Genomic DNA, 12916 nt, shown 5'->3' with positions numbered 1-12916 from the left:
GGCTCTGGGCCACTAGTCTCACTAGGATAAATCTTATCTATACAGCTCGTGAGACTGTTGTGAAAAACTGTCATTCAATGCCTGTGAAACACTTTGAGCGCAGATACAACACTGCCTAGCTCTTACGCTTCCATTTGTAGACCATAATGACAGTAACTGCTATTTCTGTCTTTCCGCACTCTGAACAGGAAGCCAATGGGGGGATAACAACATACTTTTTTTTCCCCCTACACTGATCATTGTTGTAATATTATGGAGTTAATGTGTTTGTTTGATCATTTAGTCCTTTAGAGAGCATTCAAAACCAGCATTTGGATTGTTGTTATAAACTTTAAAGAATCCCAAAAGACACAGATAGGACCATTTTCCTTTACAGATCTTCTGTAACAAATGATCAAACAAACTAGAGGAAATTTATCATGAATTGCACTGTCAAGAAATAATATCTTTAAGTTTAGCTATCGGGTGCTTATTTTAATGAACTTTTAAGCTTTGGACAGCTAAACTCCCCCCTCCAGGTGACTCCATAGGTGTCGCCTAAAGCTACGTGGGACAATTCTCAGCCTTTGTGTTTTCTTCCAACCCACCCTATAAATAGAGAGGTGGCCAGTTTAGCACTTAGCTAACCACACTGCTTTCCTTTAAATTCCTCTTCTCTGCTGAGACACGTACACTTGGATAGACAAGCCTCACAGCTGGGAGCATGGCCCCAGCTCATCTTCCTAGCTAATACTGCTTCACTGCTGCCCTATGTTTCTCAGACACTCTTGACACCTCCCAAAATGTTTCTGCCATGCCTAAGACAGACACCGATCTCTTGATACTATTGCAATAAACAAAGCAAATAATGTGTTTTTTCTTTTTTAGCTGAAGATTCAAAAGCAGATCCTTTCTTCTGCATGCTTATTAGGTATTTGAATGAAATGCATATTAAATACAATAAAATATATTTTGAAGCTCCTAAATAAAATCTCTTCCCACCTCAAGAGGATTTTACTTACTAGATAGTTTTTTTAAATCATGATTCATAAGTGCCTCACATATTTTTTCAAAAAAAAAAACAGTAATCATATCAAAATTTTTAATATTAAAATCTGTCAATAAAACCCCAGCCCCAGACCTTTGAACATGTTATAGAGCAAAATATGTGAAGAAATGCACCGCTGTGTACATCATCCATCACCTGCCTGATAGAAATTGTCCTATAATATAACAGGAAGTGTATGGATTCCATTTGAATTTTCACATAAGAAATAAAGGAGACTGTCCAAAGAAAAGGGAGGACAAGAACAAGCAGCTGCCCATTGCATTTATCTTCTTTGATGGAAATAGTGGATAACAGCTGTACCTACTGGCTATGGCTCCACTGGGCTCTTAAAAATCAACTCCACCCTAATGTTTCTCACGAAACTTCTCTCAATACAACAGTGCACAGGCCCTTGAAATGTAATTTTGTCTAAGTGGAAATAAACATGACATTTTCAGCTTAAAGTCTGATTTACCTTTGGCACAGGTCAAAGCATACATGCAAAAGGAGGGCACTGAGACTCGAGAGGAAAAAATGGGTAATTTACAGCCTTTTGGACACAGCATTAAATCTTTCTCAGGTAGCATGTAAAAGGTTTTATTTTCAAAATTCTCAGCACAGAACTTTATGTTAAGGGGATCTGACTTAATTATTCCATTATCAACTTCCAGGTAAAAAGAAGTTGAATTCTGTGGTAGTGAAAATTCTTTGAAAATTGACATTTCCTTTTCTTGTACAGCTGGCAAGAACTAAGTGTAAGTAATACTGACATTTTTCACAGTAATTGTATGGTAACGACACCTACAATTTATAATATGAACAAGCTTGAAAATACCAACAAAAAACTTGCATACTATCTTGGCTTTAAGAAAGGAAAAGAAAAAACTTTTCCACAAGCAATATTCAGACAAAGGAGTCTGACGTAAAGAGTACAAATCTCTGAAATCATGTTCTGATCTCTCCAGTGATGCTGATTTTGTTTCTTTTGTCCCTGAAATTAATGTCTTATTATCTACAAAACTCTGATTGCTGATGGATGGAAAATGAAAAAGATGGCAAGCAGAGCATTTGTAATGGCAAGAAAAGCAATGCCACAAATCAGACAAATAACCTTGAGGTCTGCTGTAGATGTCTGGGATATCATCTGCAAATCTGCATGGTCAAATCAAGTGCAGAGATGCAGAAGGGCCTTAAAAGCCCTATCAAGGACCTGCAAAAGAAACCAGGGGCCGGAAGAGGGAGGAGGGCTTACAAAGGTAAGATTTGGTTTATGAAAGCTTACAAGCCTAAAAAAGGGAATATTTTATATTAATACATTCCACAATTCCTCCTTTTAAATTAAGACTATAGCCTTACATAGCATGTCTGGAAATATATGAACCAAGGTCTATGTACAAGCACTTAAAAATACAATAGAGGGGAAAAATATCTGAGAATATCTTTCTTTACTTAAATTGCTCTCTGTGGACAAAAGTTTGCAAAGCCCTTTAATAAGGATTTTTTGTAAGCCTTACTTTTGGATGTATTTTAAGATTCCAACAACATACAACACACTAGACGGCTGAAAGGGAAACCAGGTGTTTTTCTGAAAGTTAAATTAGCTTCTCTCTGTATAACAAGCTGTATTAAAGTATACTCATTTAAATATATATATATATATGTATATATATATTTTACTCTTCTGTAAGAGTTTTACAGGAAGGAGCATTTGGCATAAGCAGTATGTATGTGTTATTCATATTCACAGTATTCAAATGTAGGCTGTCCATTAGGAGTTGGTGGTAGCACTGGCAGCTGGCCAAAAGATAATGTTCCTGTTGCAGGGTGAGTCCCAGCATTTTGAAATTGCCTTTCATTCCAACAGAGAAACTGATAATTCAAAATTGACTACAGAAAGGCTTGGTCTTATAAACTTAAAGAGCTCACCTTTCTGGCTCCAAGGAGCCAGTTCTAGGCTTTCCAGAGAACCTGCTTTTTGCACGTTAATAAGCTTTATGTCTTGCTATCATACGGCTTGGTTCTCGAAGTGCTGACCGCAAGCATTTGCAGATAGAGGCTAGTTTTATTTTTAAAACTATATAATTATTAGCATTATTTATCACTGCTGTTTCTATTCATGTTAAGAGAAGCAAACAAAACGCTTCTTTGTGAAACAGTAAGACAGAATGCACCGAAGCATAACCTCTTCATTGACTTGCTGTTACCCTGATCTTGACATAACAGTCTCACTGATTCCCTTAAATTTTGCTGACTGCACCAACAGGCTACATAATACACAAGCTTTAGCTGTGGCATGTAAATTAGAGTGTTTGATGTGGAAATATATACACAAAACTAGGAAGCTCCAAGGGAGGGAGAAAATGACTCAAAGAAAAGTCCCATGGTGCAGCTAGCATCCTTACATGACCACTGCTTGCCAAGATGGGAATTCTCTCTGCTCTACCATTAGTAAGAGCCTCACGTTCCCATTAGGCACTAAGGCCCTACAGCTTAATTCTGCACTGCATGGTGATGAGCCACAGAACTGCACACCAGCACTAACTATAGTCTATCTACAACCATTTTTGGAGGAGGTGTATGGTGTTGTGCAGCAACAACCAGTGAGCTAACTCCTCTGTAGCAATCCCTCAGGGCATAGTAAGAACGCTGAGCCAGAGATTGTGAAATCAACTACTTATTCTGGGAAAACTGTGAGAAAATAGATGATTCCTCCAGGAATCCTCTCCCCAGCTCTAGTCTCCAAGTCCAAAATCTTCAGTTTCTTTCCGACATGGTACCTTGATCTCATTGTTCAAATTATTGAACTGAGCAGCAAGTACAGAGAATATGAGGGTCCTACTCAACTTCAGAAACAAGTTACTTTGTCTTATTTTCATTTATCTTTCATCAATGACATCTATATATTTATTTAAAGGGTTAAATTAATGATTCATGCTGGTTGAAGGCTCATACCAGACTCCCACCTCAATTTAGACGATCAGGTTGCCCAAAATTGGCTCATGTCTAAGAAGAGACAGTTGAGAGAGCAGTGAGGCAGAAATGGCAGCTAGATGAAGAGAAGCGAGATCAAGATGGCTAAGAAAAGAGAGATGACCTGAAAAGGAGCGACTAGGTGTGACAAGTAGCTCAGCTGAGTGAAGCATCATAGGGAGCCCATGCGTAGGGGAGGAAGGTTAGAGAGCCCCACTAAAAATTTGAACTTGCCGCTGGAAGAGCCTGCAGAGCAGCCAAGTGCATTCTCAGGTCCTTCCCTCCTACTCCTCCTTCATCCTGCATTTCTAGCTCATTCTTTCCACCCTTAGGGAATGAGACCATTATGGGTCACTAATAGTTAGGGAGAATAGGACAAGTCTTAAGATGAAGAGGGAAGAAACAAGTGGATTAAGGTAAAAATAGGTATTTCAGGCTTGTAACATCTTTTTGATGCATGTTCATGTTATTTTTAGTGCCAGGGATGAACGCAATAAGGTATAAGTCTCAAGAGCTCATCCTGCCTCCTCTGCATCTCAAAGGCTCACTTATATTTCACTGTGGATGCTGGGATTCACTGCTCTTGTTAGTCACATCCAACTTCAAAACTAAGTGACATACACTGCTTCCTCTCCCTGGTTACCAGTCTTGGATTGCTACAAAGCAGATCCAAGACAGATCTGCTGTCAGGATGGTAGTCCCTCCCCCTACTTGCTGGGAATAATAGGAACTAAAGAGGAGGAAGGGCATCTTTATTTAGATGACATCTGGCCTACAGTTCCCAGTCAACTGCAGAATTGTTCTCCGGGTATTCCTTAGAGCTTTGCTAATCATATTTTTAAATGACACAAGCAACCGGGCTTCCACCGCTTCCTCTTGGCTACCTTCTACAATCTCCTTAGTCCCTTGTTGGAAGAAAACATTCCTCAATATTGAATATGAAGTCACCTGCTTTGAGCAATTTGAGTCAGTTCTATTACTTTAACCAGACTGCCTAGGATCCCATAAGTAGTCAGTCTCCCAGGTGCTGCAGATACTCTGGACCAGTGTTTTTTTGGTCATCATTAAGCTAATACCTGCAGCTCTCTTAATAACACGTCATAAACTCCCTGTGTAGTCTCCTACTCACTTCTGTTGCTCTTCACTGAGCTCCCAATTCATCACTGTTCCTGACACTGAAGTCCACATAGTCAAATACAAATACTCCAGGTGCATTTGCATTAGTGCCACAGAGAGAGGGACCGTCTGATTTCAATACCACAGTTCAGAAGCATGACAGAAAAAATAGCAGAAAACACTAGACTGACCTGTTATGATCTGGGAAAGAAAGCAAAGCCTTTTAAAGAGAATAATTTAAAAACTCATTTTAAAAGAACTTTCTGAGGTTTTAGGCCAAGTTCCCTCTTCCTACTGTGGCTTCTCTCCCCATAGCTGTTCATAACACTATTAGTCAGAAAGATGTTATGGACTGGCATACAAAGCCAGTCACGAGAAGCACGAGAGCTGCAACGGTGTTTCTATTCTGATCCTTTCAGTTAAGAGATGTCTAGTAGATGCCATTTTTAGCAAAGACCAGAAAACTCACTCTAGCTTAATTCTTTCTTTTAAAGGAATAATTTTTTTTCATTTTTACTCTGTTTTCCAAGATTAATTTCTTTTCCTTACCTCCCTCTCTTTTTTGGTAATTAATTCAAGAGTCAAAATAAAAATCAAAAAAATCTATTTAGGAAACAGTTTTTTAAGCCATTCTCTAGTAGTATTTAAGCCATTATATATTAAGCCATTCTCTAGATGTATTTAGTCAATGACTTGATTTCCTGAGTTTCAGAAACCTGCAGTTCTCTCTGAGACCATCCAGAGCTGCTTCTAATTCAACACAGATAAAATTATTCATGAGAAATATGCAATTGCCAAGCTGATGCTTCAAGTTAGCATTAGGAGGACTTTTGACTGAAACAAGGAGCACAGGTCATGCATCATTCCCATTACATTTCTTCACCAGATGCCCTTTTGGTGTACAGCCTGCGGCCCTGAGCAAAAAGGTGCTATACTAAGACACCAAAAGCAAATTAATTTTCTGCATCTAACTCCACCTCTGTGTCCCTGCAGAACACAACGCCAAGACAAATGCAAATTATGGAAAACTCCCTCTTTCAAGCCTCTAACTGCTAATATATACACAGGTCAGCACAATTTCTTCTGACTCTCAAATCCTCAACGTGCCGTACTGCAACTCTGCTGATTTCTAACACAGAGGACTGCTCAGAGAGGTACTGGAGAGAGAAAGGCCATCAAGATCCTGTTTCCACCAGTAATTAAATGAACACTCCCCAGCAGACCTGTTCCATTCCTGACACTATAATGATGGCACTGATAACTGTGGATATTCTGGCCCCTTTATGAACAACATATGCTCCAAATAGAATTAGCAAACTCACTGAAAAGTGAAAATGCTAGTATATGTTTGTATTCCCACTGCTGCTGGCACCAGCTCAAAGCGTACTGACATTAGCAAGGGAAGGGACAATTTGGGAGACAACTGCAGGCAAGCAGCACAATCCGGCTGTGCTTTCGCAATTCTTCTTTCTGGCTTAGAGCCAAGGAAGAGTAATTTAAAACAGCTTCCCTGGTTCAGAAAGTATTTCTGATCCTGCTTACTGAGATCAAGTTGATCCTAGCAGTGAGTGAAACTTAACATTTGGAAGTTCAATTTTGATAAACTTTCCAAAGCTTTGATTTCCAAACTAAAACCTGTCCAGAAATCTCTTTGCGATAATACCCCCCTCTTGTGAAACTCCATACTTTCCTACAGGATTGTGTGGAAGAAAATAAGTTCCGCCAAGGAACCCTGCTTCCAGTTGTGGACATCCTTAGGATCTGAGGGGGAACCTGTGGTAAGCCTAACACAAAGGGCCCCAAACAGGCTTCTGTTTCCCACATAGCACCTCTAAAGTGGTCAACTGGGCCAAACAGATTCGTATCACAGGGGTGCTTGTAGTAAGCAGGAGGAAGATCAGGTCATTTAGGGAGCTTTGAAAGCCTTGCAATAACTTGGAGGAACATCAGTACTCCACAATTCACTTTGCAAAATCAAAAGTTTGTTAAAACAGAAATAAGTAAGAAAGAGTTAGTAGTCTTCACTCTGTAGGTTACAGCATGTAATTACACGATTTACACACATGAAATATTTTTCAGAGACATGGTACAGAGAAAAATTGCACTTAGAAACTGCCGAATCAGCAGAGGATTCTTTTACATGGCAAGTTTGGAGAGGAAAAAAAGAAAAAAAAACAAAAAACAAAAAGATTGTCTGGAAATGAAGTGGTGTATGTTTCCATATACAGGTCTGAGCAGGTGAGAATTTACATCCTAAAGCAAACCAAAACCTTAAGGACCTATGCTTCATATGTAAGGCTAGTTTTGCACACTTGTTTGCAAACACAGTTTGCAGACAGTGGTGTGTTCTCAGTCTACCCAGCATCTTCTCTACTCCCAGGATAGTGCTTTTACTCTCCTCTTTAACTGTGTGTCTGTACGTGTGCATGTGTGTGCGCATGCATGAATGGTCTGATCAAAAATTTCCTTGATATGCAAGCCCTGAGCATCAGACTGTTCAAGGGTCTCTGAAGGCCTAGAAATTTGAAACCAATGACTGGAGGAAGTTGAATCCCAAAGCTGCTGCTTTTCTCAGAAGTGGTCTCTAGAACAGTCCTCAGGTAGCACCTCCCTGATAGGAAAATCAGCCTTCTCCATGTTGACTTTTTTGAGGCAAGACAGCATTTTCCACTAAAAAAATACTGCACCAGTATCTTTACAAAATGTAATTGCCTTTATAACAGCACATGTATTAATAGTGCACTCAAAATAAAGTGCTATTCCTGGAGGCAGAGGAATACTTCTTGAAAGCACAATCCATGCTTCTGAGAAGAAAGCGTGGGTTCACTTCTCTTTGTTAAACATACAACTTCTGGTATCAATCAAATGCGAGAAGAGTGACCACATAAAATAGTAGATTTGCTCTTCATGAGTCAGAGCACAGTGGCTGACATAAGTAATTAAGGACCTTTTCCCCCTTCTTTTGGGGTCTGTTTGCATTGCACAGTTTGCACCACTCGAGAGAGAGAGAGAGAGTTTTCTGCTTGTGCAACATCAACAAAACTACTTACTATAACCCCCTATAAGTTAGACTTATACACACCCACTGAAGTCCATACGGTTGCGCAGTTGCCAAAGAGAGCAAATACAGAGAGAACAGAGATGTCTGGCCCAAGGCTTGACATGCAGAAACTTAATGGTAAGGTTTCAAGAACTGGAAAACTGCTGAATTTGTGGAGTCACTCATTAGAAAAAGCATGTTCTTAACCTGTATTGCTGCAAGATGATATAAAGGCACCTGATCAAACATAGATTTTCTTTTTTAACAGCAAGGTACAAGAGTAGCATGATATTAAAGTAGGTTTAAAAATAAAAGTGAGAGGAAATAAAGGCAAAATTGATGAGGAAGGCTCATCAATTTCCTCCTCAAGCTTCTCTTTAGTCCGCTTTTCTCTTCATAGAAAATACTCTTTCAGTCTTCTGAAAAAAATGATCTTATGTTTATGAGACGGAGCACCCAATCTGGAGAGTTTTGAATAAACACTTTTCTACAATATCATCCTTTTTTGGTTTGTGTGGCAAAAATGTGTTATAAAGATCAAGTTTCACCATACATACCAACTTCTGCTTCTTGCATCTTCTGTTTTTTGCGTGTGCAGTAAATATACACATAGGACTCCATATGGCCACAGAAAGGAGATATTAAAATAGGCTGTGCAACCTGAGCTGTGCAATAATAGTACTTTTGCACTCATTTGCAGGAACTTTAAGAGAAGCTTCCCCATAGGGGCTGCAGAAGGATAATGTATGCATAACAAGGAAGAGGAGGTTTTAGGGGGAGCAGTCCTACAGAGGGAAGCATTCATGAGGCCAGAGGAAAAGCATGCATAAATCTCCTAACAATGCAGGTAGCCAGGGAAGACTATTTGAAGGACAAACTGGCCACAGAAGGACTCTCTGTTGATGGAAACACACAAGGTAAGGGGAGAGAAACCACGAGGAGCTCTGCATGATTCTGTGCACATTCAGTATCTCAAAGAAGGGGCAGACATCTGCACGTGGGCACAAAGAGGAAAGTCCCTAAAAAAGCTGTACAGGCATGAAGATGATGATCCTCAGCAGACTGTGGGAACAGGTATCTTTGTCAGACACATGTTGGTAGCCTGCAGGGGCAAGGCATGCTGGAGAGTAAGGAGCTGCCTCCTTGGGGACACCAGCTGCTTTTCCCCCCAAAAGCATGTCACGATTCAGCCTGCAAGTCAAAGACACAAGGTGAGGACAGTAGCAGCCCTGGGCAAAAGAAATGAAAAGAGCCATCCCTCCCTCACGCCCCTCCAAAAACGGTCTCTATAAACCCAAGCTATTCTTGCCAGATAACAGCTTGGAAGAGCTGAGCACCTCAGAATAAAGCAAGATACAAGTTTTTCTCTGCAAGGTTTTAGTGCTCAAGCTAAAGAGGTCACAATTCTGCTTGATTCACAGGTCTGATGCCCAGCAGAAAAAAGCCAGTATCAAAAGCCCTAGTATCAAAACACATGGCCATACCTACAGTTCTGTGTAGCTCAGTGCAAGAAGACGTTAACAAATAGGAAGGAACTCAGAAGACAGCATGAAAGAATGTTTAGAGGCTAGAGAGGCAGACTAATATATGACAAAGAATTAAAAACTGCATATGTCTAACTTAGGCCTAAGAGTGCATATGTGCAAAAGGCAATAGAGGAAAGGATGCAATCACCTGCAGTTGTCTGAGGCTTGCCAAAAGCCTAGCAAAATTAAGGTGGCACAAGGGATTTTGGGAATTTAGGAACTAAACTTTAAAGAGTTTTTTTTTTTCTCCCTCTCTCCCCAGGACAGAGATCAGGTAACATCTAACAAAAAGGATTATTAGATTGCAGACTACCTCCTCTCTGCTTCTAAAGGAACCTCAGCACTGGAATGATTTCAAAGTGGGAAAAGAGAAAGCTAAAAAACTGAAAATAGTCAGTACAATCCTGTATTAATGTGGCTCAGGGGCAGGTGGATCAGCTGTGATTAAACACACGTGCAGCCATGTCCAGTTTCCATGCTTCTGGTAAGGATCGATGTAAGAACAAGGAGGAAAGAAGCCTCCCTTGTTCAACCCAGCTGAGGCAGCAAATCTGTCTCTGAAACAGATGTGACTGGTAGCAGCTACTCCATTCCCCCCATCTCCACTTTGTTGTTTCCATTTGCCCTCTCACTCTCCTTCCTGATCGATCTGCATAACTTTGTATCACCGCTAACGAAAGATGATTTGGAGAATCATCCTGCATTGACCTTGGGAGATTTGCCTCGCTATCTTTACTCTTTTTATTCCTAGAACTTATGCGGGAGGCAGGTGAAATTTACTTTTCTCCTCAACTAAATCAGTGCGATGTTAGCAACGGAGACTTCAGAGTAAGTGAAATCACCTCAGTAGATCCATGAAAGGCAAAGCTAAAACTACCCATTGCAACAGCAATCCCTCCCACATTCACAGATTTATTTAGCGTTGGTAGTAGTAACTTTTACTACCTCCTTGAAAACAGGTTAGCATAGCTTTTTCTCTGCCACAAACACTCATGCAGCCTTCTGTTCCCCACAAAAGCATTAAACAACCCTGCCCATAGAAAGGGCCACAAAGCAGTCCTGCTATCATTCCACCAAGATCAGGGAACAGTATACACCACAGTGCACATCTATCCCTGCCTCCTCATTTCAGGGAATGCAAAAGCAGTGTTTAACTATTGCTCCTAAAGGAGTCAGAGAGAGATGGAAAAAAGCAAAGGAGCAGACCAAACAAACCATGCATGCGTGAACAGTGTCTGCTTCTGGTAGTAATTTCCACGAGCAGCAAGCCATGACCTGATTTCATACAGCTCTTCTCTCATTGCTCATACACAGCGTGACAGGAGGGGTGGGCTGGGGAGGGGCTCCCTGGACACTCCGAGCCCCAGTAACACAGATTTAAAACAGCACAGACATCGGTAAAGGAAAACAAACGAACAAAAAAAAAAAAAAAAACAAAAACCAAACACACCCACAACGTTAGGAGTTTTAATTGTGCTCAGAAGCAGTACCTGGTTTCTTCTCTCTTCCCCCCTCTAGGGCGGTAGAGCCCCGAGGATATCCCAGACGATGTGCTCTCCTCCTCACACCTCTTCGGCCGGGCTCACGGTGCAGTACCTTTTGCTCCAGCAGCACCTCCTTCTCTTCCCGGTGTTGCTCAGCTTTGGCAGGACCCCTTCCCGCTAGAGCCGTGCCGCGCTGCCTCCCGGCATCAGAAAAGTTGGACAAAGACCATGCTCGCCGTGTGAGCTACGCCATGTCGGGGGCCCCGCGCCGGCCCCCTCGCTCGGCGCTCGCTGCCGCTTTGTCCCCGGGCGCTGGGCACAGCTGCGGGGCTGCGGCTCCCGCTCGCCGCCCGCGCTCCTTTGGCGGCAGCTTTCGCAGAGGCTGAGGCGTGCGAGCAGCCCTAATCCTTTAGCTCCTCTCCAGTCCCTTCTTTGGGATCCTTTCTTCCCTCCCCTCCTCTCCTCGCCTCTCCCTCCCCGCTCACTGGGATCCGCCGCTCTCCCTTTCTTCGGGCTCCTCTCCCTCGCCGCGCTCCTCCTCCCCTCGCTGTGCTCCCCCCACGACCTGTGCAGAGGCCTAGGCTAGCGCAGCATGCGAGAGAACAGGGGCAGCGTGTGCGGCTGCAAGACTCCGCACTCGGCGGGGGGAGGGGGAGGCACTCCGGTACTGGGGTCACCCCGGCGCCCCTCTCCCGGCCCCGGCAGCAGCAGCGGCTCGCGGGGCGGAGCCGGGTGCCGAGCCGCCCCCGTCCCACGCCCTCTCCGCCGCCGATTCATGCCTCGGCCGCTCCCGCTGCTCCCACCCCAACGTCTTCCCGCGGGGGAGCCCCCGACGGGACTTCCCTCCACGCAGAGTCCGAGCTGCCGGGCCGAACTGGGCCCCAGTGCTCCTGCGGTGCGGTTTTGGTGGGGAATCCGATGGGCACGCAAGGGTGTAGCTGTAGCACTGGCAGGGTGCCCGTGCTGCCTCACCTGACGGGACCGTGCAAGGAGTTTCAGTGCTGTAGCACAGGAGTAACCGCACGGACTAGTGATCCTTGGCGGGTCTCCAGTGGCACTGCTGACATCCATGTTGCCGTATGGTATCTGCTATTGTTCTGCGGCGACCTAGACTAAAGTTAGCATGCATTTATTTACCTATGCTGCACCCCCAAAGTGCTGAGGATAGTGTCACAGAGGCGAGGTGCTTCTCTGCTTTTAGGTACTAACAAACCTCCACTCTGCCTTAATTCCCAGCCATGGCCTGGATGTGCACTGGGGATCCTCAGGAAGAGGCAAATTCTGGAAGAGTACCCCTGCTTCCAGTGTAGGGACACGAAGGACTCGAAGCATCTTTCTGGGTCACTCCTGTCTCCTGCTAGCGGAAGCCCATAAACAAGAGTCCACCTACCCAATCTGCAAATGTCACTGTGCTGCATCTGGAGAGATGCTAGAAAAAGCATGCATTATTATCTTCTGACTCTGCCTACCCTCCTGACTAGCAAAGCAAGCAACATGGAAAAATGACAGAAAATGGCAGCTGCTCTGAGCTACAGTGCAAGCAGAGCATGTCCTAGGCTTGAATGGGAAATATGGCAAAAATCGGTGGCTTACAATTTCAAAAGAAAATTTTTTTATAGCAAAGAGTGGAATTTTGGGTTTGTAATCCCAAGGTAACTTCCTTTGGTTTGAAGTATGAGCTTCACAATACAAAGCGACCATGATTCCTTTCAGCATAAAACATGCACGTGCACAAATGCACATTAGCCATCTC

The 12916-nt window shown here is 43.0% G+C and overlaps 1 protein-coding gene across 1 annotated transcript in view; it reads right to left on the bottom strand.

Annotated features, from left to right (window-relative positions):
- The window catches only part of EPHB6 (EPH receptor B6), a 76333-nt gene extending 64393 nt beyond the window's left edge, over positions 1 to 11940 (bottom strand). Inside the window, exon 1 of the mRNA XM_009678087.2 lies at positions 11170 to 11940. The gene's annotated coding sequence lies outside the window, so the exon portion shown is untranslated. The remainder of the gene's footprint in view (positions 1 to 11169) is intronic.
- Positions 11941 to 12916: the final 976 nt, after the last annotated feature.

Source organism: Struthio camelus, chromosome 1 (genome assembly GCF_040807025.1).
Source record: "Struthio camelus isolate bStrCam1 chromosome 1, bStrCam1.hap1, whole genome shotgun sequence".
Classification (NCBI taxonomy): Eukaryota; Metazoa; Chordata; class Aves; order Struthioniformes; family Struthionidae; genus Struthio; species Struthio camelus.
The sequence above is the reverse complement of the archived record's forward strand: the minus strand, read 5'-3'. Positions and strand labels throughout refer to the sequence as shown.